Consider the following 16,537-nt stretch of genomic DNA (forward strand, 5'->3'; position numbering starts at 1 on the left):
GTTAAGTTCGCCTGCATTACCTAATTTTCAACAGTAACAATTGCAACCCAAAATAACATAATAAAGATATCGGGCCTGTTCTGCAAAGTGCGCATGCTTCAGTGTTTGTTCTTGGCTGCAGGCCAGGGTTGGATTCATTGGTGTTCGCCAGTGTTGGTGTGCCATCGAGGTTGAAGTTAAGATTCCTGTTTTGCTGTGTATCATAGAATGAATGAAAGTGTTTATTTATTTATCAGTTAGATATAGCCCTCTCTTAGCGAATTCACTGGCTGACTTACCTGAATATTAGTCGGTAAATTAACACAAGCAGGCTAATGTTGTTGATTTGAATTTATTTTTATCTGAGCATCTTGAATTCCCAAAAGGCTGCACAGTGGTGCAATGGTTAGCACCGTCACCTCACAACTACAAGGTTGCTAGTTCGAATCTTGGTACAGACAAAGTGGGCTCGAGTTTGTATGTTCCCTCCGGGTACTCCGGCTTCCTCCCGCAGTCCAAAGACATGCTTGTTAGCTTCATTGGTGACTCTTAATTGCCCGTAGGTGTGAGTGTGAAAAGTTGTCTGTCTCTGTGTCAAGAGTTATTATAACTCATTTTTGTTAGACTCAGAAATGTTGAGTAGAATTTATCAAATTTATTTTAGTGTATCATAGTTGTTAAATTTAGGTACTCCTCACTCACAACATAGGGTAAAATGTACTCAATCAAATGCAGTGCAAATTGTTACCTCAATTTTATTGAGTAGATTCTATAGGTAGTTTTTTTAACAGTGTAATTCATGTTTTACTTCTTTAATAGATGCTCGGAGTTGTATTAATTCAAATCATAATTATAATTGAATATATTTAGTTTAGATGGATGTAAAGATGTGCAGAGATTAGCCATCTCACATCTAAATGTCCACAACAAAAATCATGATAATATGGTGCCCCATAGTATTTTTAAGTTTATATTTTGTGTTCCAATAATCTCTGTGTTGATTTAATCGGCTGGTATTGATGTCCCACCCCTACCGCTAACCAAAACACACAGTTAACTTTCCCCCAAAAAATGCAAAGATCCCGCAAGTTGCTTCTTCCAACAGCAGAGCAGCTTTTATCGTGGTTATGGAAAGTTAAATAACAGCAGTGTTGTGTTAGTTAGGTCTTTTCTTAACGCCCCCCCCAGATCGTCTGCAGGAGCCGCATTTGTCAACAGAGCTGTGAGTTATGACATTAGACACCCTTTTTATAACATCCGATAACTAATATAAACTAAATGTATTTGGCGTGTATTTTGATTTTATAGTTTGGCTCATGTCCCATCTGTTAACATGGAGGAGGCGGGCTTTATGACCTATACTGCAGCCAGTCAGAAGGGGGCGACAGAGATGATTTGGCTCTACTTTTGGGAAGCTGTAATGTCGTCCATCTTTTATATACAATCTATGGTCCCGACCTGTCATTGTACTGATTTCAGTTACCTTAATCTAAAAAATATTTGTTTTAAAAGTGAGTGCCTGTATCTTAAACTACTTCCCCTAACTGCTCAAAGAAAGGCTACAAAATTCAGAAATACTTTTGTTAATCATACCGCCAGACTACAATAACTATATTTAAATGGGTTATGTACAAAGCTGTAATTCTAAATGTATTAAATTGCTTTGTTGGTGTTTACTTTTAGTCACATACTGAAAAGACTCATAGCCGGTTTCTCTGCCTGCGTCATCTAATTTGATTCTCATTGCTTCTGCATCAAAAATTTCTCCACCAGAAAATAGGATAAAGATCTATAAAGGACATAAACCCAAAACATGGAACACAATGGTATGCCAGTGTGTGTGTGTGTGTGTGTGTGTGTGTGTGTGTGCAACAAAAAACAGTCGTGACTGTCTCATTATGGAGCGTGAATCAGTCCATGAATTACACACACACAAACACAGTAATGGAGCTTCTCTGGTCTAAATTGGGGCCTGAAGGATACAGTAGGCACCCATTCAGACTCGCCCTCATGACTATAATGAATATTAAGTTTGTCATTCATGAATATCACAATGAATCAGAATGATGTTGGAAGCTTTACTTATTCCCAGCATCTAAAACTACTTTTAAATGTGATGTATATTTAGACTCTTTTCATCATGGATGCCTTAATATGAGCTTGACGAACAGCCACAAATGTCAGTTTCCCCTCTAATCTACCATAGCTACCTGTGACATAAAATATCCTGTGACGTAAAATTATATAAAAAATCACCATGGCTTTCAACGTGGCTCCAGCGACCTTCAGCCAATAGAAAAAAGTCTCTGGAGTGACACAACAGCAACAGGGAGAGTTTATAATAGATGGTTTGGTTTCACAATGGTTGTGTTCACCGTCACTATAATGCCCCATGTGTCCTCAGTAGGTGGCCGTCTCCTGTTCGGATTACGTATCGTCCAGGAGACAAATATGGCCCACATGTCCTTCCTATTGCCAGAAATATTGAATAGAGCAGCCCACTGCATGTACACACAGCACCCTCCCTGTAAGAGCAGTGAGTAATGTTTGGAGATGGAGGGATGAAGACCTTTTGTTTTGTAACTGCTCCTGGAGCACGAGTGATGCCAGCTGAGCCACAGGGGCATGAGGTAGGTAGCTGTGAGTGACTGAGTGTGTATGTGTGTATGTGTGTATGTGTGTGTGTGTGTGGAGTGCTTTTTTATAACCTATCTGCGTGAATGTGTGCATGTGTGGGTGCATGTGTGGAAAGGTGTGAGTGTGTGATGCGTGGGAGGCGCATGTGTGTGCTTTCATGTACTGTAAGTGGAGTCTTACTGGGAATATTGGTTTCTTTGTGCTGTTGTCACATGTACGGTCTATATTTGTTTGACTTGTTATCATCCGGCTGTATTTTTTCAAGTTATTGTCAATATCCATTCTTTCCACAAATTGCTTTTTCTTCCTTTTTCCTGCGACCGAGAGCTCGTCTACCCACTCCCATTCTCCAACATTAAACAGCTCATCTTTCTCTGCCACCTCCACCACTGCAGTTACATAAAAATAACAGTCAAAGGGGCAATTATCAGTGACTTACAACAAGTTCAACAGTGAACTGAAAATATTTTCGGCAGGGTGATCTTTGGATGTGTGCAGGTGTACGCTGTATCTACCTGGCACTTTAAGGTTGAGAGATTCTATGCTTAAATAGTCTTTACATTATGACATAACTGTAGAACAAAGCCTCCTGGTCCATTTTAGATCTCTAAATTTCATGTTGCAATTTGTCATGTGAGTTTCACTATTTGAGAAGTAGACTGCACTTTTCGTTACAATATTACATGTCATCTTGGCAACATATTAATTGTGAAAAATCCCCTCCTTCTCCTCTGACTCTCCTTAACCTGCCTCTCCACTTCCTGAATGGGCGGCGCTTCAAAACTAATAAAGGAAGCCAGCTCACCTGTGACAAGCTCTTTGGGAACAATGGAGCTGGCTGGCCGCATGTGGATGCCCCCTCACCTCAAGTTTCCTTAAAATGTGTTTTAAGTATCCTATGCAGTTTATGCTTCATTTGTAATGTTTATTGAGTTCCTGTGTTAGTAATAAATCATTTAATGCTAGATTTATACTTTAATAGTCATGAAGATGAATTACTTTTATGTTATAATAATAATTATGGACTGGAACTCCCTGCCTTTGCTCATCTGTTCTGACCGACAACCCACTGAGTTGGTACAACCCTTAAACCAGTCTGTCCTCAGAGAAACAGTGTTCATTTAAAGCAAATATTTTTCATGGTCCATCGAGGTGGAACTAGACCAATTCAATGGACAGAGCCTCATTAAATAAAAGGCCAACACGCTCTCACAAACCACCTGGATATCTGGCAGATTACCAAACCTAATTCCCAAGCTTGCCTCCAGAAGCTAGCCATGCTAACCCTCAACCCTCAGAGCCTCCTGATAAAGCTAAACATGGCTACAGCTTCAGCTGGGAAAGGTTTAGCTTCAACTGGACAACTTGCCCCACCTCTCAAACATTCCACAACTGCAAAAGAAGGGAATTTAAAGGGAGAGACTGCCAGCATGGACTTGAAACTTGTGAAAGGAGAAATTGAACAGCTTAAAGGACTCATTTAGAATTTGGGCAGAAGTGTGCAGGCCCTTGGAGAAAAGGTTGACAAAAGGTCATCTTCTGCTTCACTCATGTCTTCTCGCTCATCAATATCATTAAACCCTGACTGCACTGATCAGTCCCCTGGACCATGTGGGTATCACGACCCCCAACGTAAAGTCAAAGAACTACATGACAAGTTATGTGAGCATAACATCCCCATCAGTAACCCTACCTTCAATCTTCCTTCGCCACCTGCACACAGCCACATATGCTCACTTTCAGGACCCCCTGGCTCTCTTATAGCTACACCACAGTCTGTAAGGCCAAAGTCATCCCAGGCAACACAAACCAGCGAGCATTCCTTTGATCAACAATCACACCTTGAAACCTGTGTCTATTCTGGTATGCAGCAACCATGTTCAGGAGCCTCCACAGAAACTTCTCATGTTGACCAACCTTTGAATTTAACATGTAGGCAGCATGAGCATTCTAATCATCATCAGTTTGCTGCAGAAGAGAATAGTCAACTTTCTCTGCCCCTTCCTGAGCATCAGGACTCCAGACTGGCTGTAACACTCTCTTCTCAACTGTGCGAACCTGTCCAGGGCAATTTACTTCCAGTTTACCATGTCTCAAGGCCTACCCAAACACTGCTCCAACCTTCCTTAATTCCTGGTGTACCACATAGTGGAGCAAGGGTATTGTCTGCTTTGCAGCATCTTGTGCAAAGGGAATTATTACCTTTACAAACTTCTTCCTCTCAACCTCCTCATTTGGCAGAGCCTCAGCCTGCAGTTATCCCCACATCTTCGGCAGTAAAATTTGGGAACCTTTCCTATGTACAAGCTCCTTTAGTGCATCCTCATGAGCATTTTCAAACTGCTTGGAATTCCTCTGCCTCATGCTCCCTCGAACAGTCGTCAGCTGCCTCAAGTTGCTGCATATCAACCGTCCTCACAGCTTCAGGCAATTTCAGCTGATCACGATATGCGTCCATACACTGCTACTTCTTTCCTAACTGTCCAGAGTGCAAATCCAACTTACCAACCTCATTTCATTCCTCAGTGCCCACCACAGCAGTCACTGAGGCCAAACCGATCTTATGTAGCAGCCCCCTCCTTCCCATACTTCACCCGAGAGGATCCAAGACAGTTTGCCCTGCTTAAGATGGCTCTGACAAATCTTCTGCCCCATGATGAAAGTGAGCAGTTCAAATACCATGTCTTATTGGATCACTTGAAGTTGGAAACCGCTTGTCACCTTGCTTTGGCCTATGCTCATCATCCCCTTCCTTACACCAGAGCTATGTCAGGCCATCCTCAATCTTCCGTATGTGCGTCTTGATGATTCCAGAAGCTTCAGTGATTTTGCTATCTGAGTCAGAGCTCCATTAGGAATGCTGCAGTCCTTGGAAAAGGAGATGTAGAGTTGGCTTCCGCATCTCATGTACAGCAGCTCCTGGGAAAACTTCCTTCTGATCATGTGGCTAACTATGCCAGATTTACCCGTGCTACAAGACCAGGTATTCCTTATAATCTTGTTGACTTCTCTAACTGGTTAGAAGAGGAAGCAGAATGCCAATCTATGGCCACACAAACACGAGACAACAGGAAAGGGAACCAGGAGGAACGTAAGCCTACAAGGTTGAGTTATGTGAAGTCCAGCAGTCCAATTGCGACTATTCTTCATGGAGCTAGTCATGCTGGAAAGGAAATTTATCAACCTGTGATTAGTCCTCTACACGTCATGGTCAGACCTGTCCATTTTGTGGTGTCCCTGATCACCATTTAAGTGTTTGTCCGGACTTTTGTCAGCTCTCAAAAGATGCAGTCAGGAAGTGGATTCAAGATAAAGGGCGTTGCTGGAAATGTGCACGTGAGCACAGAGCCTCAAACTGTGATCTAAAGAAGCTTTGCCCAAAATGCAAAGGAAAACACCTAGGAGTCCTTCATGAGGTGAACCAGCCACCAAGGGATTCCAGTACCCCTTGCCTGATTCGTTCAAGCTGCAGTACTAGAGTCCTTTTAAAAGTGGTCAGAGTGCAGCTAAGTTACAGAGGGAGAAGCCTTGAAACTTATGCTATTTTGGATGATGGTCCGGAGCGAACTATGCTACTAGAAACTGCAGCTGACTCTCTTGGTCTTGAAGGGGCGGCCGAGTCTCTCAAGCTCAAAACTGTCCGCCAAGGTACTGAGACTCTAGCTGGTACATAAGTAACATTCAACATTTCCTCAGTTACAAACGCAGATAAAAAGTTCATTATAAGGGAGGCTTTCACCGCTGAAAAATTAGTCCTTGCACAGCAGTCTTATCCTGTTCAGGTTTTACAAAGATTTAAGCATCTGCGAGACTTACCGCTTCAGGCCTTTAGGAAAGTTCAACCCTTACTCCTTATTGGATCGGACCACCCTCCTCTCGTCTGTCCTATTGAAAGAATTTGTTTGGGTCCTGGGGGTGGCAAAGGAATCAGTCCTACCAGCACTCAGACGCACTGAACGGAAACTCTCAAAAAACCCAGAGCAAGCAGTCATTTATGATCAGGAGATAAAAAAGTTATTGGAAGCTGGATATGTAAAGAGGCTTAACCCTCAAGAAAACAACAGAACATCATAGTACATACCTCACCATCTTGTGGAGCACAATGGCAAACACCATCTTGTGTTTACCGGTCATTTCAGTTTCAAGGACAAATATTAAATGATTATCTTCTTCCTGGTCCAGTTCTTGGGCCTTCATTGATGGGTGTTCTGCTGTGCTTTCGTCAGCATCCTGTTGCAATTTCTGGTGATATTAAGGCCATTTTTCATCAGGTCAGATTGCTGGCTGAGGACAGACCATTGGAGGTTTATGTGTGGCAAGTTTTGCCATTTGGTACTACATGCAGCCCCTGTTGTGCCACATATGCCCTCCAACGACATGTGAAAGACAATCAAGTGGATCAGCAAGACATCTTGACATCAGTCCTACAGTGCTTCTACGTAGACAACTGCCTGCAAAGTTTTCCCAATGAAGAGCTGGCCAAAAGCCTCCTGGACCGCCTGCGTGCATCACTCACTTCCGGTGGTTTCGAAAATCTGACAGTGGATCAGTAATCTTCCCTCAGTTGTTCAGCATTTACCCAAGGAAGCCCAAGCAGAGAGCACAGAACTCTGGGTTAGCCAAGATCGCACAGACCCACGAGAAGTGGCGTTGGGTTTAATGTGGTACTGTTCCTCAGACACCTTAGGGTATAAACACAGACCTATTGAGTACCAGAATCTGACCCTCCGCAATGTTTATAGGATACTGGCCAGTCAATATGACCCACTTGGGTACATTATCCCAATCACAACCCGTGCCAAAGTCCTGCTTCAGAAATTGTGGTCCAAAGAGCGTGAATGGGATGACCCATGCCTTCCTGATGCCTTTGTAAAAGCCTGGACATTTTGGGAAAAGGAACTTCCACAACTAGCTAAAATCAAACTCCCAGGGTGTTATGGACTCACTGAAATCAATGATCCCTCAATGACCAGAGAACTGCATGTGTTCTGTGATGCTTCTGAGGCAGCTTATGGCTCTGTGGCATATCTGTGAACAGTGGACTCAAGTGGGCAGGTTTGTGTTGCTTTTGTCATGGCGCGGTCAAGCATGGCTCCAAGACAACAGATTACTATTCCCCGATTAGAGTTGTGTGGTGCTCTGACTGGAGCCCAACTTGCAAGGATGCTACAGATTACACAGCTACAGCTACAATCCACTGAGTTGGTACAACCCTTAAACCAGTCTGTCCTAGGAGAAACAGTGTTCATTTAAAGCTAATATTTTTCGTTTATAGTATACATTTTTTCAACAGCCAGAGTTATGTCTCCTCTCTCTCAATAGTCAATTTGTATGCTAGCAGCCTGTCACTTTCTGAACGACGCAGACTTAACATCTATTTTTTTCCCCCAACAAATACTAATTGTAGCCATACCAATTCCTAAATTTAAGACTCATACAAGGATCCTTTAAAGACGAGCTCCAGTCATGTTTAAAGACACAAAATGCTTTGCTTGACATAATAAATTAAATTGAATCTGAATTGAACCCACCACAAAAACAAAACACGTCTCTGCCATTGTTTAGTGGCAACTTGTTGAAACTTATCTAGCTTGAAATATAGTAAATAGTAGTAATAATGTTAACATAAATAGTCAGTATGATGACGGTTACAGCTGGCTCGCACATTGCTGAAGTTGTTGCCATAGGTTGCACATAATGATATGCATAGCGTCACCCCATCCGTTAATGGGATTGGCTCTTTAAGTTTGTGATGTCTCAAACCTGCCAATCTGAAAACGTGTTGTTTAGCCTGTCCTTGGTACACTGCAGTTTAAAAGCAGACAGGCCCAGTCATGGAGATGACTGCTTATGTTGTTCCTGATACGTCTTGTAGCACATGAAAAACACCACATGGAGATGTTTACAACTATCCACCTGTCAGTTAGAACTGAAGAAGCCTTTCGGATTAGAGGTGAAACGTCTTCAAGAACTTCAACCAAGTCCAGTTGCTAACATTTCTCACAATGACAATGCTAACCTACCAATGTATAGCGGGCATAATGTTTAGCTTAGCATGCTAGCAGGCTAACATTTTTAGTTATCCCTAGCCACAAAGTAGAGCTGAGGCTAATTGGTACGTCATTAGTTAATTTTCAGGTATAAAACGGGCAAATTCTAAATTTTAACCCATGGTGGTTCTAGAAAAAAAGTCAATGGACCCTAAAAGTAATTGTTGAGATATTACATCCCGGACCAAATCAGCAGACCGACTAACCAACATTTTCTCCCTTGATTTGTGCTGCTAACGCTAAAAACAAATGCGAACCCTCCCTTGTTGTTTCAGTTCGTTTTTTACCCAGACTGCTCTGGATCCATTAAATAGCCATCTTTCCCTTACAGTAACACTGTGCTGCTTGCATCAGTAGCCACAGAACATATTCCTTTTTAAGAGGTGAGGTGCTTCTGCTGACGGTCATTAATACTGCATAGACTCCAGCATGGAGCTTCGACTGATTGTAAGTCTCTCCCAATGTTCATATTTACACTGAGCGGGGTAATTAATTCTAAAGACCCATCTGCCCTTTTGCTTGGTTAAATATTTAATCAGCAGTCAGTCTTTTTTTATTTGTTGCCCCATCCACTGTCGCCTGTTTTGCCTGGCGCTCTAAGGAAGCAGTGACCATATATGGCCGAGAGATTGATTTATATTCTGTGGAATAATTCATTGGTGTTAATGATCAGAGAGAAGTAGGCAAAAGGAGATGATTAAAGAACATTCATTTACAACCAAAACCAGCAGAAAATATCAATAATTAAAATGTTAAATCATGTTGACAGTGATAATAACCAACAGAAGTATCAGTGTGTGCATATTTGACACATGAATGTGCTTGTTTTCATCTCTGACTGATTAATTCTGTCTCTGAATGCAATGAATCGAAGTCACATGGTTACACAGCTGTCACATGGTATTCAATTCTGAAAGACGGAATCAAAACTTTCCCTCCTCCGTGTTGTTTTATTTATCTGTTTCTGACAGCTTTCCACATAACAGGCAACACATACCCTTCAGTCATTTGTTGCCATGGTAACTGCTGCCAGCATGAGCATCGGCTCTTGTGCAGTCAAGAGTGTTTAAAGGGCTAGCTCGCTTAAAGAGAGAGGATGGGAAGTTGGAACAGACGGTGGTGTTTTATAAGTATGACAATAAATATCTCCTTACGGTGTGTTGATGTTGTTCATGACAGGTGATGCTCCACTGGAGCACTGTAGCATCTGCATGATAAAACTATGCTGAAATAGGCATGCAAAAGCTCAGAGCTCAGAGAAAGTTAATAAAGACTAGTTTCATTCTTATGTTTGGCGATTGGATGCTGCACAGTCCGCCCTGCTTAGCAGATTGTGATCTCTGCATGCTGTTTGACGAGGACAGGTCTGACAGCAATTTGCTCCGTGCTGCCAACAAATTCAATTGGACAAAACAGGCAAGGTAAACACAACAGATGATCATGAAAGGCTTGAAATAAATACGCTTCACTTCAGCACAATGCAGGCAACAACAGAGGCTAAAGGCACAAGCCTTAATATGAATTATTTTCACGAACTCGCACAGACTTTCACGACTACTACAGGTGTTCGTTTTGAATAAAAACTATAAAAAAAATTGTCATTGCACCTCATCTAAACTATAATCTGCGCTTTTTTGGAGCATTTTCACTGAGTAACAATGCAGCTTCAGACACAAACAGGAGAGTGATTACTTGCCTATGCTGTGTGATCTGTTATCAGGGACCTCTCTGCAGGGTCATATTCAAGCATCCAGCAACAATGGAGAGGGGGCACTGATGTTGGTGTTATTTCAGGACAAACAACAAACAGACTCTGAGCTCTTCTCAGAATTTGGACAAATAACTGCAATAATACCACATTTTCAATCTGGCAAGTTGGTTATCAGGAGCATTCAATCAATGTGTTTTGTAAAGGATGATATTATCTTTTATTATGTCTGCCAGACATAAGCCTGGAGGGGTTCATGTGCGTGTGCATCTGTCAGTCTGCAGGTAGTTTCGGGTACTACTGGGCGAATCAGCCTTATGTTTTTGTGCACATTTATGCTTCTGTGTGTGTTTCCGGATTCTTTTTGTTGGCATTTTCAACCAGAATTGCACAACAAGGTAAGACAAGTGTGGTTTGTAGTCATTTAGTCAAACATTACAGCAGTGTTGTAGTGTTGTAAAGCATCAGATAATGTTGCTTAAAGCTCAATTCTCTAAGATTTACAGTAAAAATAAAAAAGTAAAGTAAAATAAATAGCTTTAAAATAAAAGTTTTTGCAACTTTTGGTATAATGAACTGGATGCTGAAGTGGCGTACAGAAGAGACAATTTCAACCCAAAGTTAAAGAAATAATTCAACATTCAGATAAAGACAAAAAGTTAAGGCCGTCAGTAAGAACACTGTTTGGATAACTGTTATAGTGGGGTCCAAAAATACATAATAGTTCTTTTAAGTTAAAGAAGACACAGTAGCTGCGTCTCCAATCAGGGGCTGCATCCTTCGAAGGATGTGGTCTACGGAGGATGAGTCATTCATAGCCTGTGTAGACCACTAAGGCTAACTGAAATGAGATGGTCTGAGGATTTCCTGTTTGCGTCACCAGCTGTTCCCGCCCTTAACCTTGCTTCACCAAACTGTTGCCTAGCAACAGGTAGTTAACTGGGTAACTAGCTATCATTGCTAACGTCACGTAACTTCACCTATTATTTCAAACAGAATTTTGTTGTTAAGTTGAAGCTTTTACATTTAAATGTGTATTTCTCGGCTGCTTGAGAGTCCACCATCTCGTTTGAATTGGGACAAAAAGAGGTGATTTAAGAAGTCTTCCAGGTTAATACTTGAACACATCACATAATGGTTGCATTTGCTGGACAAACACAAGAAAGGATACATTCCTGTCCTTTGCGAGGCCCATTTTGACCTTTGTCGTGACCTCCATAGAAAAGTTTGGTCTTGTTTTGTACAAAAGCATCTGCAATGATTTTCATTCCTGATAAAGCTTGTAAAGTTCGGCACATAATGAGGAAAATAAATCATCACTTTTGTTATTTGACAGTAAGGGGGGTTCACCTCTTCTTTTTTGGATCACACCAACACCTGGCAGATGCTGAGTGTTATTTTATAATGCCTGTTTCTGTAAACGTATTCTTTCTTTCTGTTATACCTGCAGCATACTCCAGGATACGACATTTATTTTACAGTGCACCTACACATGAGCCAGAATAAGGCCCTCACAAGAGACAGACTGACACACACTTTTCACACCTGTGACTCATATCCATTTGGCACCTGGAGCACACATTGCCAGACTATGTTCACAACTGGATTATAAATACCTTTCCGGTAAGTACCGACATTGGATTTCCTTCTCTCACTTAAGTGCAGATTTCAAAGCATAAAAAATGTTCATGCAGGATGGTTTGTGACCACCTCCTGAGGTAATTACATCTAAATACGCTGACATGTTTACGTGTTATTTATGTTTGGTCACCCTGTATTGACATAAAAAGTGGATGTTATTATGGTCAAAGTGAGAACTCTACCTTACAGCAGGTCTGAGGTGCCGTCCAATGTTCTTAAACGGCTTTAAATTTGCTTACTATATATTAAACAGATAAACAGAGAAAACCCTCATAAAAGGCCAAATTTCTGTATTTCTTTTTAAAAATGTTTTACTTTTGCAAGGTGTCCAAAAATCCCATAAACACCTGTGATAAAGCCACAAAAGTTCATTTTCTCCAAACTTTATTGAAAGTTTGTATTTTCATCAACCAAATGTATCATATCTTCCAGTCAGTGCGGTGATAAAATCTGAGAAACTATATCTGTACTTCTTTTCTAACACACTTTTTATGTTTGTTAAAGATCATCATGACTTTTGGGATTTTTCCCCTTGCCACATTACATTCTTGCAGGGACGACGAGGACACTAGCAATCCAGGAAGTGACTACAGTAAGTCGTGGCCGCCTGCCTACAGTAAGTGAGTCATACCGAGATGAACACCAATTAAAAATACAAAATGTGGCAGCTTTAAATGAGGTCTGAAAACACTGTTGGTATAAGGAGCCCTAAAGGCAACATACTACTACTTAAGGTGTAAAGATAGCAGATGGCTGCTGGCATTGCAGTCGCAATCAAAGCACTGACAGGGTGGACCAATATGGTTGTGGTATGTGTGATCAGGACACAGATGGAACTCAGCATTGATGTTAAAAAACAGAAATGTTTCACGCTGTTTTTGAGTCTTTGATTTTGGTTCATTTCAGTTGAATTAAGTAAGTAGGGTTAAGAAAAAAGAAAAAAAAACATTGTTTAATGCAACTAATGTGAGAGATCAGTGCCAAGTATCAACCAGTACAGAAATTACTAGCAAAAAGAAAATATAGTTGAATTAAGCACTTTTATTCTTCCCAATGCATGTATAATGAAAATACAGTGACAATTATTTATACGCAATAATAAAATAACTGCCCACCGAAGGGCTCAATACACAAGAAACTCTAGTATCATGTTTACCCGTATCCCACACACAACAACCCATTTCTACATAATGTAGTTAAGGAATTTACCGGAAAACATTTTTGGATGAGCAACAACAAACCATTTACTGAGGCAATCAGCTCCAGTCATCAGCCATAAAAAGGCAAATTAGATACTTAAATTACACCATAGAACACTAATTTGACACAGATTTTACTTGTTGTCCATTATGTTGGATAAATGATGTTAATATTGTTGCTGACTAAATACTGGAATCAGCGTAGTCAGTTGAACATGGTGTATACTTGGAAATGGCAATTTTGAAACTTCAAATCTACAAAACTACTTTAAAAGAACACAATTATAAACAACTATAATGACACTTTTTTCTACATTGTTTAACGATGTTTAATGACATTTTTGCAACTAACCAGTGGGTTAACAAACATAAGCGACATCTTAAAGTTCTCGGTTCTAGCATGAGTTTTAGCTAGCTACCTGGCTAATGTCAACATGAACTCAGCTAATGCAGCCAGTAGGCTACTAGCTAACTTATTTATGTTAGCTAAAATTACAGGCTAATGCTTCTTGCTGTATACATGGCAACACGCACAGAGGTTCACAAGCACAAAATTGACTTTAACAATTGCAATCATAATTTAAAACAGGAGTCCGGTCTAAATGAAACTCCTTGACTTTCAACTAAAAACTCCTTTAAAAGAACACAACTATACACAACTATAATGGCACTTATTTCTACATTGTTTAACTTTCCATAATGTCATAACATTTTATCAACTCACCAAGTAGTTAACAAACATTAGCAAGCATATATTTCTCAGTGTTAGCATGGGTTTTAGCTAGCTACCTGGCTAATGTCAACATGGACTCAGCTAATGCAGCTACTAGCTTATGTATTTATGTTAGCTGAAATTACAAGCAAATGATGCCTGCTGTATGCTGAGGTTGCAAGTCCAAAATTGACTTTAACAAGTACAATATTAATTTAACACAAGATTATATTCTTTGTCCAATATGTTGGATAAATAGCTGTTAATTTACTGAGTTAATACTGGCATCAGCATAGTCAGTTAAACATGGTACATACTTGGAAATTACAACTTCAGAGAAACTCCATAACTTGCCTTGACTTTCAACTAAAAACTCTTTTCAAAGAATGTGTATTTTATTATACTGTACATCTAACCGTAAGGTACGGTGACTCCAGGTTAATGAAAGTCTGTAAGTCAAGTTGAATAAAAACACTTGAGAGCTTTTACAAGCCTTTATGAATCCAGACGTGAGGGGCGTCTATGAACACCAGGGGTAATTCCTGCCCACTGGGGACAAGCAGAGAGATCCGGAGCAGCACACAGATCCGGAGCTAAATGGCATTCAGTGTGACACAGAGGGAGACCCTCAGTCACGACCACATCGTGCCCTGCTCTGGTTACACAGTGAGCGGACTAAAGAGAGGGGAAAAGGTGACAAGGTGGCAAACAGGGGAGGGTGCGGGGGGCGGGCTAGGAAGGAGTCAGGGATGTTTGTATGAGCAGCGCGTGCGCCCACATTAACCTTCCCCATTAATGAACTGCTGGAGGGACTTCACATGGGCAACACTAAACACAGGAAGGAAGCGGGGAAGAGGAGGCAGAGGGTGAGGTAGAACAGGGGGAGGAAAGTTGTGTGCAGAGGGACAGAGGGGGTGATTCTATCCGGCCCTGACACTTTTCCTGCCCTCATTGCCGGTTCAATCAGTAACACACATTAGGAGTAAATTGAGTGGATAGATGATGCAGCTGCTTTCAGCCAGTCTGAGCAGACAGAGCAATTACCACTGCTGAGCCCTGTTTAGCCATGTGACGTGCACACCAGCACTATGACTTCAGATAGATAGGGCAGTGGGTGGACTGTAATAGGGTGGAAGTACTTCTTTCCTCGTAACTGACTTATTTGATAGCAATAAAACAAGGAATTTATTTAATGCTCTTACAAAGACACATCATCTCCTTAAAAAATCAGAAATGCAGGTTGTTTCATAATGAAAGAAGGCGTGTACCTTGGAAAATAGCTGTAATTCAAGGGGACAAAAGGCCAGATATCTTTCAAGAACTTGAGAAAAACGGTTTTAAAAAAGGCACAAAGCAAAAAAGTTGCAAGCATGAGAACAGGAGAAAATTTATGGTCAAGGCTATATGCCATAAAGTGAAACAAGATGTTGCTGTGACTATGTTAAGTAAAATAAGAAAATTCGACTAATCTTCAATGTTTATTGGTCATGCTGTCCCTGCTTTCAGTTTCAGCTGTCATTCTTCATGGACAGGCCTTGTGGCAGGATAACAGATGTATTTGGGAGAAAACATGTATAAATTGAATTCAGCAGCTCTCTGATGTCCAAAATTAAAGGCTAATAATCTTTTCATTAAGTAGGGACATATGGTGAGATAAGGAGGCTGCAGGGATGAAGAAACACTGACTGAAGAAAGGATGCAATATTAAGAGGCAGGAGAGGGGCGCCCTCATCTGGTCATTTTGGTTAATTGCAGTTGTATCTGAACGGTGGACATCACTGCTATACCTCTTGACAAGGCCTACTACTGTAGTAGTAGCTGTGACAGTTTAGGATACTTAAGTTGTATAATAATAATAATAATAATAATATGTCATTCATGAAAAAGGGCATATTGTCAAAATATGTCAAACTAATTTGAATATTTGATTTTAATTTTACTTACCCACAGGAGGAAAAAAAATCACATTTTCTCAGGCATGGTCTGAAACTGGACTGTTTCCCTTTAGACTGTACCTCAAATTAGCTCCCTATATAATGTCACATTTTGCTACCTTTTTTAACATTTCAAAAAACTTGCCAATTAGCCACCAAACATTAGCTAAGCTTATATTTCTCAGTGTTAGCATTGGTTTAGCTAGCTACCTGGCTAATGTCAAAAAGAACTTGGCTAAAGCAGCTTGTGGGCTAGCAGCTTATGTATTTATGTTAGCTTTACTTGTAGACTAAATTATATCTGCTGAATACTGTATGGTGGTAGGACAGTACAAAGTAGATTTTAACAAATGCTATTTTTTTGTTTCTTATTCTCGTTATTGTCTAATTTAGTCCATTAACAGTCACTAGTTTCAGTGACAATTCAAGTACTCAGTGTTGTTGTATTTGGTGGCACCTTATGGCAACAATTGACAATTGCAGGCGCAAATGATCGACATAACCAGACATCTGTGGTTGGCTCCCTTTGTTACGGTTGTAACTCCTGCTTTTCCTCGCTTTCTTTTTTACACTGTTTGCCTTCATCTGAGCGTCCAATTTGTTTCTTTTTCTTTGGATTTTCACTTATTTTTTAAGTTGTATCTGTAGTCATCCATCTTTCTTTGTTTGTTCAGCCA

This window comes from Semicossyphus pulcher, unplaced genomic scaffold, assembly GCF_022749685.1.
Source record: "Semicossyphus pulcher isolate SPU_LCO1_2020_fin unplaced genomic scaffold, fSemPul1.0.p SCAF_4, whole genome shotgun sequence".
Classification (NCBI taxonomy): Eukaryota; Metazoa; Chordata; class Actinopteri; order Labriformes; family Labridae; genus Semicossyphus; species Semicossyphus pulcher.